This window comes from Phocoena phocoena, chromosome 17 (genome assembly GCF_963924675.1).
Source record: "Phocoena phocoena chromosome 17, mPhoPho1.1, whole genome shotgun sequence".
NCBI classification, from domain to species: Eukaryota; Metazoa; Chordata; class Mammalia; order Artiodactyla; family Phocoenidae; genus Phocoena; species Phocoena phocoena.
Window position 1 is genome coordinate 19,989,951 of NC_089235.1, and position 16,464 is coordinate 20,006,414.

Here is a 16,464-nt window from a genome sequence, read left to right on the forward strand (position 1 = left end):
AGATAGCTAGTGGGAAGCAGCCGCATAGCACAGGGAGATCAGCTCGGTGGTTTGTGACCACCTAGAGGGGTGGGATAAGGAGGGTGAGAGGGAGGGAGACCCAAGAGGGAAGAGACATGGGAACATATGTATTCGTATAACTGATTCACTTTGTTATAAAGAAGAAACTAACACAGCATTGTAAAGCAATTATACTCCAATAAAGATGTTAAAAAAAAACCTAAAAAAACTCAGGTTTACTAAGGATGATTTACATAGTATAAAATTTACCTTTTGTAGTATTAAGTTTTTTTAAGTTTTGACAAACATACAGTCATGGAATCACTACCATGATGAAGATATAGGGAGTTTCTGGCATGAGCAATAACTAATCTAATTTCTGTCTCTATAGATTTGTCTATTTTTGACTTTCCATATAAATAGCATCATGCAATATAAGGTCTTTCATGACGGATTTCTTTCACTTTGCATAATATTTTAAAGTTTCACCCATGTTATAACCTGTACCAATAATTCATTCCTGTTTATTGCCAAATAATAAGCCTCATTGTATATATATATATATATATATATATATATATATATATATATATATATATAAAATAGAGCATATGCATTTGAATTCTTGTTGTACTTTCCAAAATGTTGCCTATTAATTAACTAACCTTGCCAAATTTTTTATTATTATATTATAATTTTCTTATTTTTTTATACTAACCTAATGTTTTTCACTAACATCTAGAAGAGCAAAACATATTTGCTAGAATACAAGCAGATAAAGTTGTTTTATTTTGTTAGTAATCCATGAATAATCATTAAAAAAATATTTCTATTCCCTTAAAGTATCAGAAAGTTTTAAGGTGTCTTCATATAGGGAAAGATCCCTGTGGGCATTAGAAAGTCTGCTGCCTTTTCACTAGTCTCACTTTTACTACAAATTGACAATGCACACAAAAATGAGACCTTTATAATTTTCTTATTATTACTCAAGTTATAAGACTTATTAGGCACTCAAAAATAATTGATATTTTTGATAACAAATTTTATTTGGTAAATGTTGAAGGCTTCCTCATACTTATGACGGTGAAAATGAATAGAATTAAATATTGGAAACTTTTGTGATGTTAAATTTATAATTATCTCTATGAATATTCATGGCTCTATTTAGCAAAGGGGGCTCAGGTACATGAAAACATGTAATTCGATGTATAGGATAAAACTTAAACATTTATATCTTTAAAACTATTGAAGTTCCTACTAAGATAGTTTCTCTGGTTAAGAAAAATATACCAGAAATATTTTCAGGTTTACTATCTCTAGGCTGACTTAAAAGTGGAAATTCTTATGAACAAAAATGTTAATTACCATATGAATTACTAGGTAAATTTATCAGTATTCAAAACTGTAATTTGAATGGCAGAGATTCAACAAAACCAATAACAGTGCAGAAGAAATGGCAGGAAAGAAATTCTAAATATCCTATCACATCATTAAAATATGTGCCAAAGAAATCAGGATCATCTGTTTTGTTTGGTTTTTCTCTTTATCCAGGCAATACAAAAAAAACGGTGTGTTTTTATATTTTAAGATTATAATTAATATCAATGTAATTGTTTATAGTGATTTACTGTTTACAAAGCATTGTTGTAAGCATTTCCCACAGGTAATCTTCACACCCAATCTTGTTGTGAATATTAAGTAAATCTATTTTCCAGAGAGTGAAACAGAGACAGAGATTAAACAATAGAAGCCAAATCATACACCAAGTAGTGGATGGAGTACCGACTCCACCCATAATTGTCCCACTTTCTTAATCAATTTATCAATAAAAACATTGTTAGAATCCACTTTGAGCCAGATTCCATGCCAAGGTGTGGGGATATAAGGTGAAGAGACAGCCATGGTTTACTTTACAATGGAATTTACAAATCCTCTATTTTTCCTTTGTACTCTTCTCTCCTATACTGATTACATTAAATCTCTCATGTTAGAAAACCATTTTAGTCATGAAAAATAGAAAGTGATCCTCTTTAATAGGCAAAAGATATTAAATTTTTACGAAAAAGGATATACTTCAGCAATTCCATTCATCAAATATATCTATGAGGTGGGCATTCACCTGGGTCCTGGAGAGAATCAGATGAATAAAACAGGAGACTTTCATTAGAAACTAATGGGAAACACAGACGGAATAATTTGAGTGCTAAAAGAAAATACAAGTACTTTCCTGTGGGAGGGTAGACAACTATGAGTTTCTCATGTTTATATCCTTGGTTCTTGGGAAGGTGCCACACAGCAACATTTTAACAAGGATTTGTGGAATTAAAGTAGCAATAACTTCTGTATAAGGGGAGTTAAGGATAATCTTAAGAAGGTGACATATAAACTGGCATCAAAACTGTAAAACATTAAAATGGCATCTCATCCATATCTAGGGCCACTAGAGTAAAAGTAAACTAACCAGAGATAATTGATTTATTTAACTTTTAAAGTAAAATGTTTCAAATCCTAAATTGCCAATAATCCAATAAACAACTGATATTATCTCCTGAAAGCAATAAGGAAATGTCCATAAACCTTAGAAAGCTGACTGACTTACAATACAAAGTTTATACCCATTATCCATCAGGTGTATAGTTTTATATTTTTAAAATTTTTATCTATTCTTCTGGTTAAAATCAATGACCATAGAGACTTTGTAAAGTATTTTCTAATATTTGAATTATCTCAGGGTCTGTCTCAAAATAGAAACAACTTTAAAATTTCAACTTTCAACTCTGCACATTAAGTTATATCATTTTGCTTGTGAGATCAAAGACTCTACAACATTTTTACTCTCTTATATTCCCAGAATTTTTCATAGTAAACTTTTTTTTGTACTGGTCCCCAAATACAGAAGACACTTGGCAATTATGAATTTCAACATGTTAGAAAGTTGATCAGAAGAAGGTCAGATTCAATTCTTCAGAAGGATTTCTAAATATAAAAAAAGTCAGTTTGTTTGGGTTTCTGACAAGATTTAACTTTGAATGCCAGCAGCCTTAAAATGGCTTGTTTTTGTTCCATTTATGACTGTAGTGAAAGATTAGTTATTTTCCCCAAAATTGTTTTGTCCCCTTTTGCTTAAAACTATTAAATGGAACGGGGTGATAAAGCTGTTCAATTTCAACAAAGATAATCTAGCTATTTCAGATGAACACTCTAAGAAATAACTAGGGCAGAAACATTTATTCATTTGTTGTAAAATCGTGAGCACTCAGAATCTGGCATTCCAGAGGTCTTGGTACACATGGAATAAAGAAACTATCCAAGCACAAGCTCACTTGTCTTCAGATCAAGGTGTTAATGGCATTTTTGTTGCCATCAGTAGTTTTCTAAATCTTTACCAATAAACTAGATCATTGACCTGCAAAATTCATAAAATAAAAATGCTTTCTCTCACTTTTATTTCTCCCAACCATACTGTTGTTTGTATTTTACTATTCCCACCACCACTCTTATATGGGTATTTAAAAATAGAGGATTTTATAGATTGGGTAGAAAACATATAATATTTTTACCAGTATTAGGTTTTTGGATTTTTAATTAGGATGATTTACCTTCTGGCTATATAATCATCAAAACAAAAGACAGTCATAACCATACAAAAATGTGTAGCTGAAGAACATTAGAGTACATTGTAGCAGCCTGTCTCTTAAAACTCATCCCAGGGAACTCCCTGGTCCAGTGGTTAGGGCTCCACCCTTCCACTGCAGGGGCCACGAGTTCGATCACTGGTTGGGGAACTAGGATGTTGCTGGCGCAGTCCAAAAAAAAAAAAAACCTAAAAAACCAAACTCATCCTAGTACTGTATCATCTATATTACTACTGAAATAATTTGATCCACATTCTTGCATTCTAAGCTGCAATCAGCTTCTTATACAAATGACAAACAGAAAAGATAACATTTATGATCTCCATTGCAGAACAAAGAAGGGTGTTTTTCTAATTTCATAAGAATTTGGATGGTAACTAAAAAAAAATACTCATGACTTAAACTACCACCTAAGTACTATTCACTGGCTTTCCTTCCCAACTGAATAGTGAATTCTCATAGGAAACAGACTAGGATTTAAATAATCTCTTTATTCCCAATATCCTGTCCAATTAAGATGTGCTCAATAGATGTTGGATTAATTAATATCCCAAGTTTCTTATCACTAAACTCCAATGCTCCTATATATTCTCACAATATTATCTCCATGAAGAACGGAGAAATAGATGAGAACTGTTTTAATTTTCTCACTAGGAATTTCATCCTGTAACAATTGAAACTACCAGCGTGTGAGAAATTGATTGTAGAGTCCAAAGTAAGAATTACAGTCTTTTTCAAACACATGTGCTTGCAAATAATATTAAAACAATATCTCTCCTAACTGTTGAAGAGATAGTTTGGCCTATGTATATAACAGTATATATATATATATATATATATATATATATATATATATATCTCCTACAGTCTGAAACGCCTTGTAACGGTTTTGACATAGAAACCTGCAGCAATAAAGGTGGGTATCAATAAGTCAGCTGATAATTTGAGATTTGATATCAAAACGTGACAGGAGAAGTTGACTTTAAATTCCCTTTCCTCAATAGCTAATTCCTTAGGCTATGTAATCTGGCTGTAGCAAAAAGTTGATCCAAGATTGAAAATCCTCAATGAAACCTATCAGCTGCTCCTCAGAAGATTATCAATTAACCAACTTGATCCTTTCTTCTGCATAATTGAAGGATTTTTTCAGACAATTTAGAACCAGCTTTCCTGATATATAGTTATTTTTCTAATAAGTATCTCTGATGTTGGTTTTAATCTGGGGTATAATTTTAAAAGAATGGAAGAGATACTGTTTGTAGAAATTCAACAAAAGTAGCTGTTATACCTATTATCAATATCCTTTCAATCTATCATATTGAACTGTTTACTATTTTCTTAGTTGGCAGTTTCACATGGTTCAAATTAACTAAAAGTTATGCATGGATTTGTTAAGGTTAGGAAGTACATTTTTATTTATGGAGAATCATAAATCATAATATTTATTTTCAAGGTCACACATTAATATGTATTTGAGAATTAATCTAAAAATATTCAGCACTAAATTTGGGGTTTCAGATTAAAAATATAGCCATTGATTTTAGTACAGTAAAACACTACTGGAAGGACTTCAGCATACTCATACTCTGGTTTCACTGTGTCTTCACATTTTTATCTTCAAGCCAAACTACATGGTTCTCTCATGCTATTGTAAGGCTGGGATGCGTAAACAGGGATTTAGGATGCACAACACAAATTTAACCAGAATAATTCTGTTTCTATAAAGATTTGAATTTTGAAGTAAAATTTTCTGTGAAAAAAGGGCTCTGCAGCTTAGAAAATAGTAACAATATAATGGATATTTTGGGTGATTGCCAGATGTGAACTATTTAAGGGCTCTACTTGTCTAAAGATGAATATCTTTCCCAAAACCATCGAATCTTGCAATGTTGTTAATTCTTAAGGAAAATGAAATTGGGAAATTGGGGACTGGGGGTTTCAAATTGATGGACCTCATTTTCCTGATATCATCATTTATCATTTTGTCATACTCTCTGTTACTGTTGGTATAAGTAACTCCAATCACTTATAAGATATGAAAATTATTCTGTTGTATTGATCAGTTAATCCTATTAAAAGAGACATGGGGGCTTCCCTGGTGGCGCAGTAGTTGAGAGTCCGCCTGGCGATGCAGGGGATACGGGTTCGTGCCCCGGTCCGGGAAGATCTCATATGCCGCGGAGCGGCTGGGCCCGTGAGCCATGGCCGCTGAGCCTGCGTGTCCGGAGCCTGTGCTCCGTAACGGGAGAGGCCACAACAGTGAGAGGCCCGCGTACCGCAAAAAAAAAAAAAAAAAAAAAAAAAAAAGAGACATGGAACTCTTGCCTCTCTGGTAGATCATTAGTGAGACCATTCATCAAAACAACACTGTCCAATAAAAATATGTGACACACATATAATTTTAAATTTTCAAATAGCCCTATTAAAAGACAGAGATGAAATTAATTTTCATAATCTATTTTATTTAACTCAATAGATCCAAAATAGTATTATCACTTTAACATGTAATCAATAATTAGGGTAAATTCTCAGACTCTTCACAATTTCTGATTTAACTCTGTTCCAATAAATTTTAGAGACAGACTTTGGATTTTGATATTAATCTAATTTTCATATGTCAAAAAATCTAATTCTTCTAAAAATTTTCTTCAGCCATTTAAAATGTAAAAATCATTCTTAGATTATGAGGTATAGAAAATTAGGGAGACTGGGTTTTACTGTTAGGCTCTAGTTTGTCGACCTCTAAGTTGTCACATTAGTAGGTACATAATTCAAAATAGTTTTTAAAGTCTGTCTTGACTTAATTTAATACTAATCATTAAAAATTGGGTTAGTGTAAGAATCCAAGCTGGAAAATTTCATGAATTACCACTTGATCTTTGAAAGAATGAATAAGTGAATAAATTCCAATCAAGATTTTGGCATTATTCTGGAAAGCCACAAATGATCCTTCCTTGCAATTTTTGATGGCTCATTTCTATTAAGGGGTCAGCTAAGGAACCTGACATCTGGTATCTTTTTGCACAGTATGGGTATATGTTTTTATTCTCAAGGGAGAATACACTGTATCTAGGTCTATTCATTGTAGTCATTCATTTTGAAAAGTTGCAGATGAGCACTTTGCCTTCAAATATACTCATATTTTCATCAAATTAACTGATTCTAGAAAAACTTGTAACCCCTGTTAATGAATTTTAATTCGTATAGCTCAGTATTATCAATATTCATTTAGTGTAGGAAATATGCAAAAATCTTTCTAGGTATAGTTGTCAATATTCTATCATCCAGAAAAATTAAAATATCCTTCACCTTTTCATGACTTCCAAAATAAAGAAAAATTGTCAGTATAAAAATGTGGTACTGTATTAATGAACCTCTTTGCACCCACTTATTTAGCTGTCCCTATCAATTCTCAGTCCAAGCAAATGAAAGAAGTTGAACATTAAATCATACTTTAACTTTAATTTTGAACTTTTAGAGCCAGATTTCTTTTTAAAGACTAAACTGCTTTAAAATAGTCATTAAAACATCATTTTTCTTTTTACCAACTATTTCTAGGTTTTAAAAGTCTAATAAAACCTCATAGATTAATTAGTCATGACCTGAAGTCATAATCTAAAATATTAGAATATTATGTTAATGTATTATTACATCAAAAACACATTTAACTGAAGTCTAAATGAAATGGATTATGCTCTATTATTAGAACTTTAGAATAATATCTTCAAAGTCAATGCACAATGTGCCATTTTAAAATACTTTAAATGTCATTTTATCTTATTCTTAGGAAATTGAATATACGATTCATTTCTCCCTACCTTATGCTGTGCAACATTCACCTTGGTTTCATACTTGTTTGGGGAAGAAATATTTAAATCATTTTTATTCTTTGTTTATTTTCACTATCCTCCAGCTTTATATTGGGTTTAGAGTTGATCTTGAATCTTTCAGCTATATAGGATGTTGTACTACAAGATATTTTTTGAGTAAAATTTAATTTTTTTTCAAAACCTATCTCACACACGGCTTGACTTACTTGGGATTTTTTAGATGCACAATGATGGAAATGCTTTATGCTTCATTCCTCTGCTTTAGTGGAAAGGTAAAAGAGAAGATGAGTAGATCAAAACATTTGATTGTGAAATGGGTGCACTTTATGTACAAAGGAGATAAATTAGGAGACAGATTATATGGATTGAGTCTTGGAGGCTCTGTAGCTGCAAACAGACACGCTGAATATTGACTCACAGAAGTTCAGCAGTTTTATAGTGGAGATAATGTGCAAACTAAATGAAAGTGTTATTAGCTCTGCTGAACACAAGATTCTTCCAAAAAGACAACTAAGTCTTAAGGCAGTAAGCAGAAATGGTATTAACATTTAAGTTAGACCTGGAGGATAGAGATAGTGCTGCTTGAAACTGATTATTTTGCCCAAACCAGTGGGCATACAAACTTTATAATTTGAGACAGGGAACATTTTATGTGTAGTACTATTTAGCTAAAAAAATTTTAAAATTTGAGTGTTATTTTCTTTCTCATTATTATTGTTACTTTAAGATTAACATTACAGCTATGGGGACACTGAATATTTGGTAATTTTAAAACAAGAAAAAGCTTTAACTATTAAGTAACATGTGTTATCCATGGCATGGCAATCCTGTCATAAATAAAAATAAGAAAAAGTGGTATATGACAACCACCTTATATTATGGTTGCCAGAGAGTTGTGGAGGCACAAAGGACAAAAGGAGTACAATTCTGGAGAGCAAGAGAACAGAGACACTCTCAGAGTAAACTAAGGATCTTCAGCTGTCCCTGGAGAAATCTGCTGATTCAAGCTATACAAAGACTAACATTCTTTAACAGGTTTAGATAGAGGACCAATATTGAAGAGAAACCAGAAGAGGTTTTAGTGATTATACACAGCTGGGAGGAAAAAAAAAAAAATTGAGGACTCAAGGAACACCATACATACTGCTGTCTTAAAGAAATCCTAAGTTCTGAAGAAGTGTGAGTTAGAAAGCAAGCCAAAGTACTGAATCAACAATTTCTGAAAACTAAAGTGCATTTCTCTTAGTCTCTTGGGATTGAGAAGGTAATATACTAGATGTTCACTGAAAGACATGGAGGGACATGTCCTAGGAATAGGGCAAACTAGAAGTCATCTGCAATAAACCAAAACTGGAGCCCAGATTTGATCCAGTTCAGTCCACTTATTGATTAAGTTTCTGGGCCAACTCTTTCTGGTGGGAGCTAAATTACTTCCAGCCAATGAACATTTTATTTTAATACAAAATATCTGTCACTAAATTTACTGTTGTGAGACATTTTATAAAAACAGGAAAATTGAACTGATAAACAAAGGTGTAAAATAAACATTAAAGCATAACAGTAGGTGACCCAGATGCTGTAGTTACCACAAATGACTTTAAATTATGTTAAAAAAAAAAAAACAAAGAAACTAGAGGTAAAGGTAGAAAAGATAGACAAAAACATGGAGAATTGTAAAATAGAATGAGAATAAATATTAAAAAATGAATCTAAATTCATGAACTGAAAAATACAATAACTGAAATTAAGACTATTTGTTGGGTTTATCAGTAGATTGTAGTGAACTGTAATGTATATCAACAGAAAATTAATTTTGAAGCGTAGACAGAAAAATTAATGGGAAAAAACAAATGATAGGGAACTTGTGGAATAGAGTCTAAATATCCAAAATATTATTTGGAGGCTCAGAAAGGAAGGAAAATGTGAATGAAGCAGATAAAAGCCAATAAATTTCTAAAACAACTTAAATACCTCAAGTTTAAGAAATTCAGAAAAGCCCAAGAAGGATAAGCACAAAGGAAATACAATCTAGGACCATTATAGTCAAACTAATAAAAACCAAAAAGAAAAATAAAATATTAAAAGAGCTAGAGAAGAAAATATAAAGGACAAATCATTTCTTTTAAACATCTTTATTGGAGTATAATTGCTTTACAATGGTGTGTTAGTTTCTGCTGTATAACAAAGTGAATCAGCTATATATATACATATAGCCCTACATCCCCACCCTCTTGCATCTCCTTCACCTGCTCCCTATCCCACCCCTAGAGGTGGTCACAAAGCACCGAGCTGATCTCCCTGTGCTATGAGGCTGCTTTCCACTAGCTAGCTATTTTACATTTGGTAGTGTATATATGTCCATGCCACTCTCTCACTTCGTCCCAGCTTACCCAGCCCCCTCCCTGTATCTTCAACTCCATTCTTCACGTCTGTGTCTTTATTCCTGTCCTGCCCTAGGTGCTTCAAAACCTTTTTTTTCTTTTTTTAGCTTCCATATATATGTGTTAGCATGCAGCATTTTTTTTTTCTCTTTCTGACTTACTTCATTCTGTATGACAGTCTCTAGGTCTAACCACCTCACTAAAAATAACTCAATTTTGATTATTTTTATGGCTGAGTAATATTCCATTGTATAGATGTGCCACTTCTTCTTTATCCATTCATCTGTCCATGGACAATTAGATTGCTTCCATGTCCTGGCTATTGTAAATAGTGCTACAGTGAACATTGTGGTACATGTATCTTCTTGAATTATGGTTTTCTCAGGGTATATGCCCAGTAGTGGGATGGTTGTCGTATGGTAGTTCTATTTTTAGTTTTTTGGGGACCTCCATACTGTTCTCCATAGTGGCTGTATCAATTTACATTCCCACCAACAGTGCAAGAGTGTTCTCTTTTCTCCACACCCTCTCCAACATTTATTGCTTGTAGATTTTTTGATGATGGCAATTCTGACCAGTGTGAGGTGATACCTCATTGTAGTTTTCATTTGCATTTTTCTAATGATTAGTGATGCTGAGCATCCTTTCATGTGTTTGCTGGCAATCTGTATGTCCTTGAGTAAATGTCTACTTAGGACTTCTGCCCATTTTTGGATTGGGTTGTTTGTTTTTTTGATATTGAGCTGCATGATCTACATGTATAATTTGGAAATTAATGCTTTGTTAGTTACTTCATTTGCAAATATTTCCTCCCATTCTCAGGGTTGTCTTTTTGGCTTGTTTAAAGTTCCCTTGGCTGTGCAATAACTTTTAAGTTTCATTAGGTCCCATTTGTTTATTTTTGTTTTTATTTCCATTTCTCTAGGAAGAGGGTCAAGAACGAAATTGCTGTGATTTATGTCATAGAGTTATGATATGTCTGCTTATGTTTTCCTCTAAGAGTTTTATAGTATCTGTCCTTACATTTAGGTCTTTAATCCAATTTGAGTTTATTTTTGTGTATGGTGTGAGGGAGTGTTCTAATTATATTCTCTTACATGTAGCTGTCCAGGTTTTCCAGCACCACTTATTGAAGAAGCTGTCTTTTCTCCATTGTATATTCTTGCCTCCTTTATCAAAGATAAGGTGACCATATGTGTGTGGGTTTATCTCTGGGCTTTCTATCCTGTTCCAGTAATCTATATCTCTGTTTTTGTGCAGGTAACATACTGTCTTCAATACTGTGGCTTTGTAGTATAGTCTGAAGTAAGGGAGACTGATTTCTCCAGCTCCATTTTTCTTTCCCAAGAGTGCTTTTGTTATTCAGGATCTTTTGTGTTTCCCTACAAATTGTGAAATTTTTTATTCTAGTTCTGTGAAAAATGCCATTGGTAGCTTGATAGGGATTGCATTGAACCTGTAGATTGCTTTGGGTAGTATAACCATTTTCACAATGTTGATTCTTCCAATCCAAGAACATGGTATACCTCTCCATCTATTTGAATCATCTTTAATTTCTTTTATCAGTGTCTTGTAGTTTTCTGCATACAGGTCTTTTGTCTCCTTAGGTAGGTTTATTCCTAGATATTTTATTCCTTTTGTTGCCATGGTAACTGGGAGTGTTTTCTTAAATTCTCTTTCAGATTTTTTATTATTAGTGTTTAGGAATGCAAGAGATTTCTGTGTATTAATTTTGTATCCTGTTACTTTACCAAATTCATTGATTAGCTCTAATAGTTTTCTGGTAGCATCTTTAGGATTCTCTATGTATAGTACCAGGTTATCTGCAAGCAGGGACAGTTTTACTTCTTCTTTTCCATTTTGGATTCCTTTTATTTATTTTTCTTCTCTGATTGCTATGGTTAAAACTTCCAAAGCTATGTTGAAAATAGTGGTATGAATGGGGAACCTTGTCTTGTTCCTGATCTTAGTGGAAATGGTTTCAGTGCTTCACCATTGAGAATGATGTTGGCTGTGGACTTGTCATTTATGGCCTTTATTATGTTGAGGTAATCTGCCTCTATGCCTTATTTCTGGAGGGCTTTTATCATAAATGGGTGTTGAATTTTGACAAAAGCTTTTTCTGCATCTCTTGAGATGATCATATGGTTTCTCTCCTTCAATTTATTAATATGGTTTATCATATTGATTGATTTGTATATATTGAAGAATTCCTTTTTTACTGGAATAAATCCCAATTGATCATGGTTCATGATGCTTTTAATTTTCTGTTGGATTCTGTTTGCTAGTATTTTGTTGAGGGTTTTTGCATCTATGTTCATCAGTGATATTGGCCTCTAGTTTTCTTCTTTTGTGACATCTTTGTCTGGTTTTGGTAGCAGGGTGATTGTGGCCTCGTCAAATTAGTTTAGGAGTGTTCCTTCCTCTGCTTTATTTTGGAAGAGTTTGAGAAGGATAGGTCTTAGCTCTTCTCTAAATATTTGATAGAATTTTCCTGTGAGGCCATCTGGTCCTAGGCTTTTGTTTGTTGGAAGATCTTTAATCACAGTTTCAATTTCAGTGCTTGGAATTTTTCTATTTATATTTTCTATTTCTTCCTGCTTCAATGTTGGAAGGTTGTGCTATTCTAAGAATTTGTCCATTTCTTCCATGTTGTCCATTTTATTGGCATAGATTTGCTTGTAGTAATCTCACATGATCCTTTGTATTTCTGCAGTGTCAGTTGCTACTTCTGCTTTTTCATTTCTAATTCTATTGATTTGAGTCTTCGCCCTTTTTTCTTGATGAATCTGGCTAATGTATTATCAATTTTTTTTATTTTCTCAAAGAACCAGCTTTTAGGTTTATTGATCTTTGCTCTCCTTTCCTTCATTTCTTTTTCATTTATTTCTGATCTGATATTTATGATGTCTTTCCTTCTGCTATCTTTGGGGATTTTTAGTCCTTCTTTCTCTTATTGCTTTAGGTGTAAGGTTAGGTTGTTTATTTGTGCTGTTTCTTGTTTCTTGAGATAGGACTGTATTGCTATAAACTTCCCTCTTAAAACTGCTTTTGCTGTATCCCATAACATTTGGGTTGTTGTGTTTTAATTTTCATTTGTTTCCAGGTATTTTTTGATTTCCTTTTTGATTTCTTCAGTGATCTTTTGATTATTTAGTCATGTATTGTTTAGCCTCCATGTGTTTGTAGTTTTTACAGATTTTGTCCTGTAATTGATATCTAGTCTCATAGCATTGTGGTAAGAAAAAATACTTGATACAATTTCAATTTTCTTAAATTTACCAAGGCTTGATTTGTGATGCAAGATATGATCTGTCCTGCAAAAGTTCTATGAGTACTTGAGAAGAAAGTGTATTTGGGATTTTTTTTGGATGGAATGGCCTATAAATAACAATTAAGTCCATCTTGTTTAATGCATCATTTAAAGCTGTGTTTCCTTATTTATTTTGATTTGGGATGATCTGTCCATTCATGAAAATGAGGTGCTAAAGTCCCCTACTATGATTGTGTTACTGTCGATTTCCCCTTTTATGTGTGTTAGCATTTGCTTTATGTACTGATGTGCTCCTATGTTGGGTGCATAAATATTTACAATTGTTATACCTTCTTCTTGGATTGATCCCTTGATCATCATATAGTGTTCTTCTTTGTTTCTTGTAATAGTCTTTATTTTAAAGTCTATTTTGTGTAATATGAGAATTGCTACTCCAGCTTTCTTTTGATTTCCATTTGCATGGAATATATTTTTCCATGCACTCACTTTCAGTCTGTATGTGTCCCTTGGTCTGAAGTGGGTCTCTTGTAGACAGCATATACATTGGTCTTGTTTTTGTATCCATTCAGCGAGTTTATGTCTTTTGCTTAGAGCACTTAATCCATTTGCATTTAAGGTAATTATCGATATGCATGTTCCTATTAGGGTTTTCTTATTTGTTTTGAGTTTGTTAAGTTAGGGCTTTTCCTTCTCTTGTGTTTCCTGCTTAGAGAATTTCTTTTAGCATTTGTTGTAAAGCTGGTTTGGTGTGCTGAATTGTCTTCACTTTTGCTTGTCTGTAAGCGTTTTAATTTCTTTGTTGAATCTGAGATCCTTGCTGGGTAGAGTAATCTTGGTTTTAAATTTTTCCCTTTCATCATTTTAAATATGTCCTGCCACACCCTTCTGGCTTGCAAAGTTTCTGCTGAGAAATCAGCTGTTAACTTTATGGGGATTCCCTTGTATGTTATTTGTTGTTTTTCCCTTACAGCTTTTAATATTTTTTCTTTGTATGTAACTTTTGATAGTTTGATTACCATGTGTCTTGGCATGTTTCTCCTTGAATTTATCCTGTGTGGGACTCTGCATTTCCTGGACTTGAGTGACTATTTTCTTTCCCATATTAGGGAAGTTTTCAACTATAATCTGTTCAACATTTTCTCAGTCTCTTTCTTTTTCTCTTCTTCTTTTGAGACCTCTGTAATTCAAATGTTGGTGCATTTAAAGTTGACCCAGAGGTCTCTGAGACTGTCCTGAATTCTTTTCATTCTTTTTTCTTTATGATGCTCTGCAGTATTTATTTCCACTGTTTTATCTTCCAGGTCACTTATCCGGTCTTCTGCCTCATTTATTCTGCTATTGATTCCCTCTAGAGAATTTTTAATTTCATTTATTGTGTAGTTCATCATTTTTTGTTTGCCCTTTAATTTTTCTAGTTTCTTATATTTTCTGCATTCTATTTCCAAGATTCTGGATCATCTTTACTATCATTCCTCTGAGTTCTTTTTCAGGTAGACTGCTTATTTTATCTTCATTTGTTTGGTCTGGTGGGTTTTTTCTTTGCTCCTTCATCTGCTGTGTATTTCTCTGTCTTCTCATTCTGCTTAACTAACTGTGCTTGAGGTCTCCTTTTCCAGGCTACATGTTTGTAGTTCCCATTGTTTTTGGTGTCTCTGCCCCCAGTGGGTAAGGTGGGTTCAGTGGGTTGTGTAGGCTTCCTGGTGGAGGGCACTGGTGCCTGTGTTCTGGTGGATGAGGCTGGATCTTGTCTTTCTGGTGGGCAGGACCACGTCTGGTGGTGTGATTTGGGGTGCCTCTGAACTTATTATGATTTTTGGCAGCCTTTCTCTAATGGGTGAGGTTGTGTTCCTGTCTTGCTAGTTGTTTGGCATGGGCTGTCCAGCACGGTAGCTTGCTGGTCTTTGAGTGGAGCTATGTCTTAGTGTTGAGATGGAGATCTCTGGGAGTGCTTCTGCCATTTGTTATTATGAGGGGTCAGGAGGTCTCTGGTGGACCAGTGTCCTGTAGTTGGCTCTCCTACCTACGAGTCTCAGTCCTGACACCCGACCAGAGCACAATGACCCTGTCAGCCACCTGGCTCAGAAGAAAAGGGAGATAAAAAAGAAAGAAAGAAAAAATATAAATAAATAAAAAATATAAAGTTTTTAAAATAAAATTTGAAAAAATTATTAAAATTAAAAAGTAATATAAAAATGAAAGAAGAGAGCAACCAAACCAATAAACAAACTCAGCAATGATAACAAGCACTTAAAACTATAATAAAATAAAAAATAAACAAACAAACAGAAACACGGACAGGCAGAACACAGGACAAATGGTAAAAGCAAATGTATACAGGCAAAATCACACAAAGAAGCATACACGTACACACTCACAAAAAGAGAAAAAGAAAAACAAAATATTTTTTTTTAAAAAGGAAGAGAGCAACCAAATCATTAAACAAATCCAATGATAATAAGCTCTAAATATTAAACTAAGATAAACATAAAACCAGAAAGAAATTAGATGCAGAAAACAAACCCCAAGTCTACAGTTGCTCCCAAAATCCATCGCCTCAATTTTGGGATGGTTCTTTTTCTGTTCAGGTATTCTACAGATGCAGGCTACATTAAGTTGATTGTGGAGATTTAATCTGCTGCTCCTGAGGCTGCACAGAGAAATTTCCCTTTCTCTCCTTTTTTGCACAGCTTCCAGGGTTCAGCTTTGGGTTTGGCCCCTCCTCTATGTGTAGGTCACCTGAGCATGTCTGTTCCCTGCCCTGACATGACGGGGTTAAAGGAGCAGCTGATTAGGGGGCTCTGGCTCACTCAGGTTGGTGCGAGGGAGGGGTACAGAATGAGGAGTGAGGTGGCAGAGGCCAGCATGACATTGCAACAGCCTGAGGCACGCCTTGTATTCTCCCAGGGAAGTTGTCCCTGGATCACGGTCCCCTGGCAGTGGTGGACTGCACAGGCCCCTGGGAGGAGAGGTATGGATAGTGACCTGTGCTTGCACACAGACTTCTTGGTGGCTGCAGCAGCAGCCCTAGCTTTTCATGCCTGTCTCTGGTGTCCGCACTGATAGCTGTGGCTCATGACTGTCTCTGGAGCTCATTTATGCGGTGCTCTGAATCTCCTCTCCTCACACACCCCAAAACAATGGTCTCTTGCTTCTTAGTTGGTTCTAGACTTTTTCCCAGACTCCCTCTATGTTAGCTGTGGTGCACTAGCCTCCTTCTAGCTGTGTTCACACAGCCAACCCCAGTTCTCTCCCTGGGATCTGACTGAAGCCAGAGCCTCAGCTCCCAGACCCCACCAGTCCTGGTGGGTGAACAGACAGGCCTCTCGGGCTGCTGAGTGCTGGTC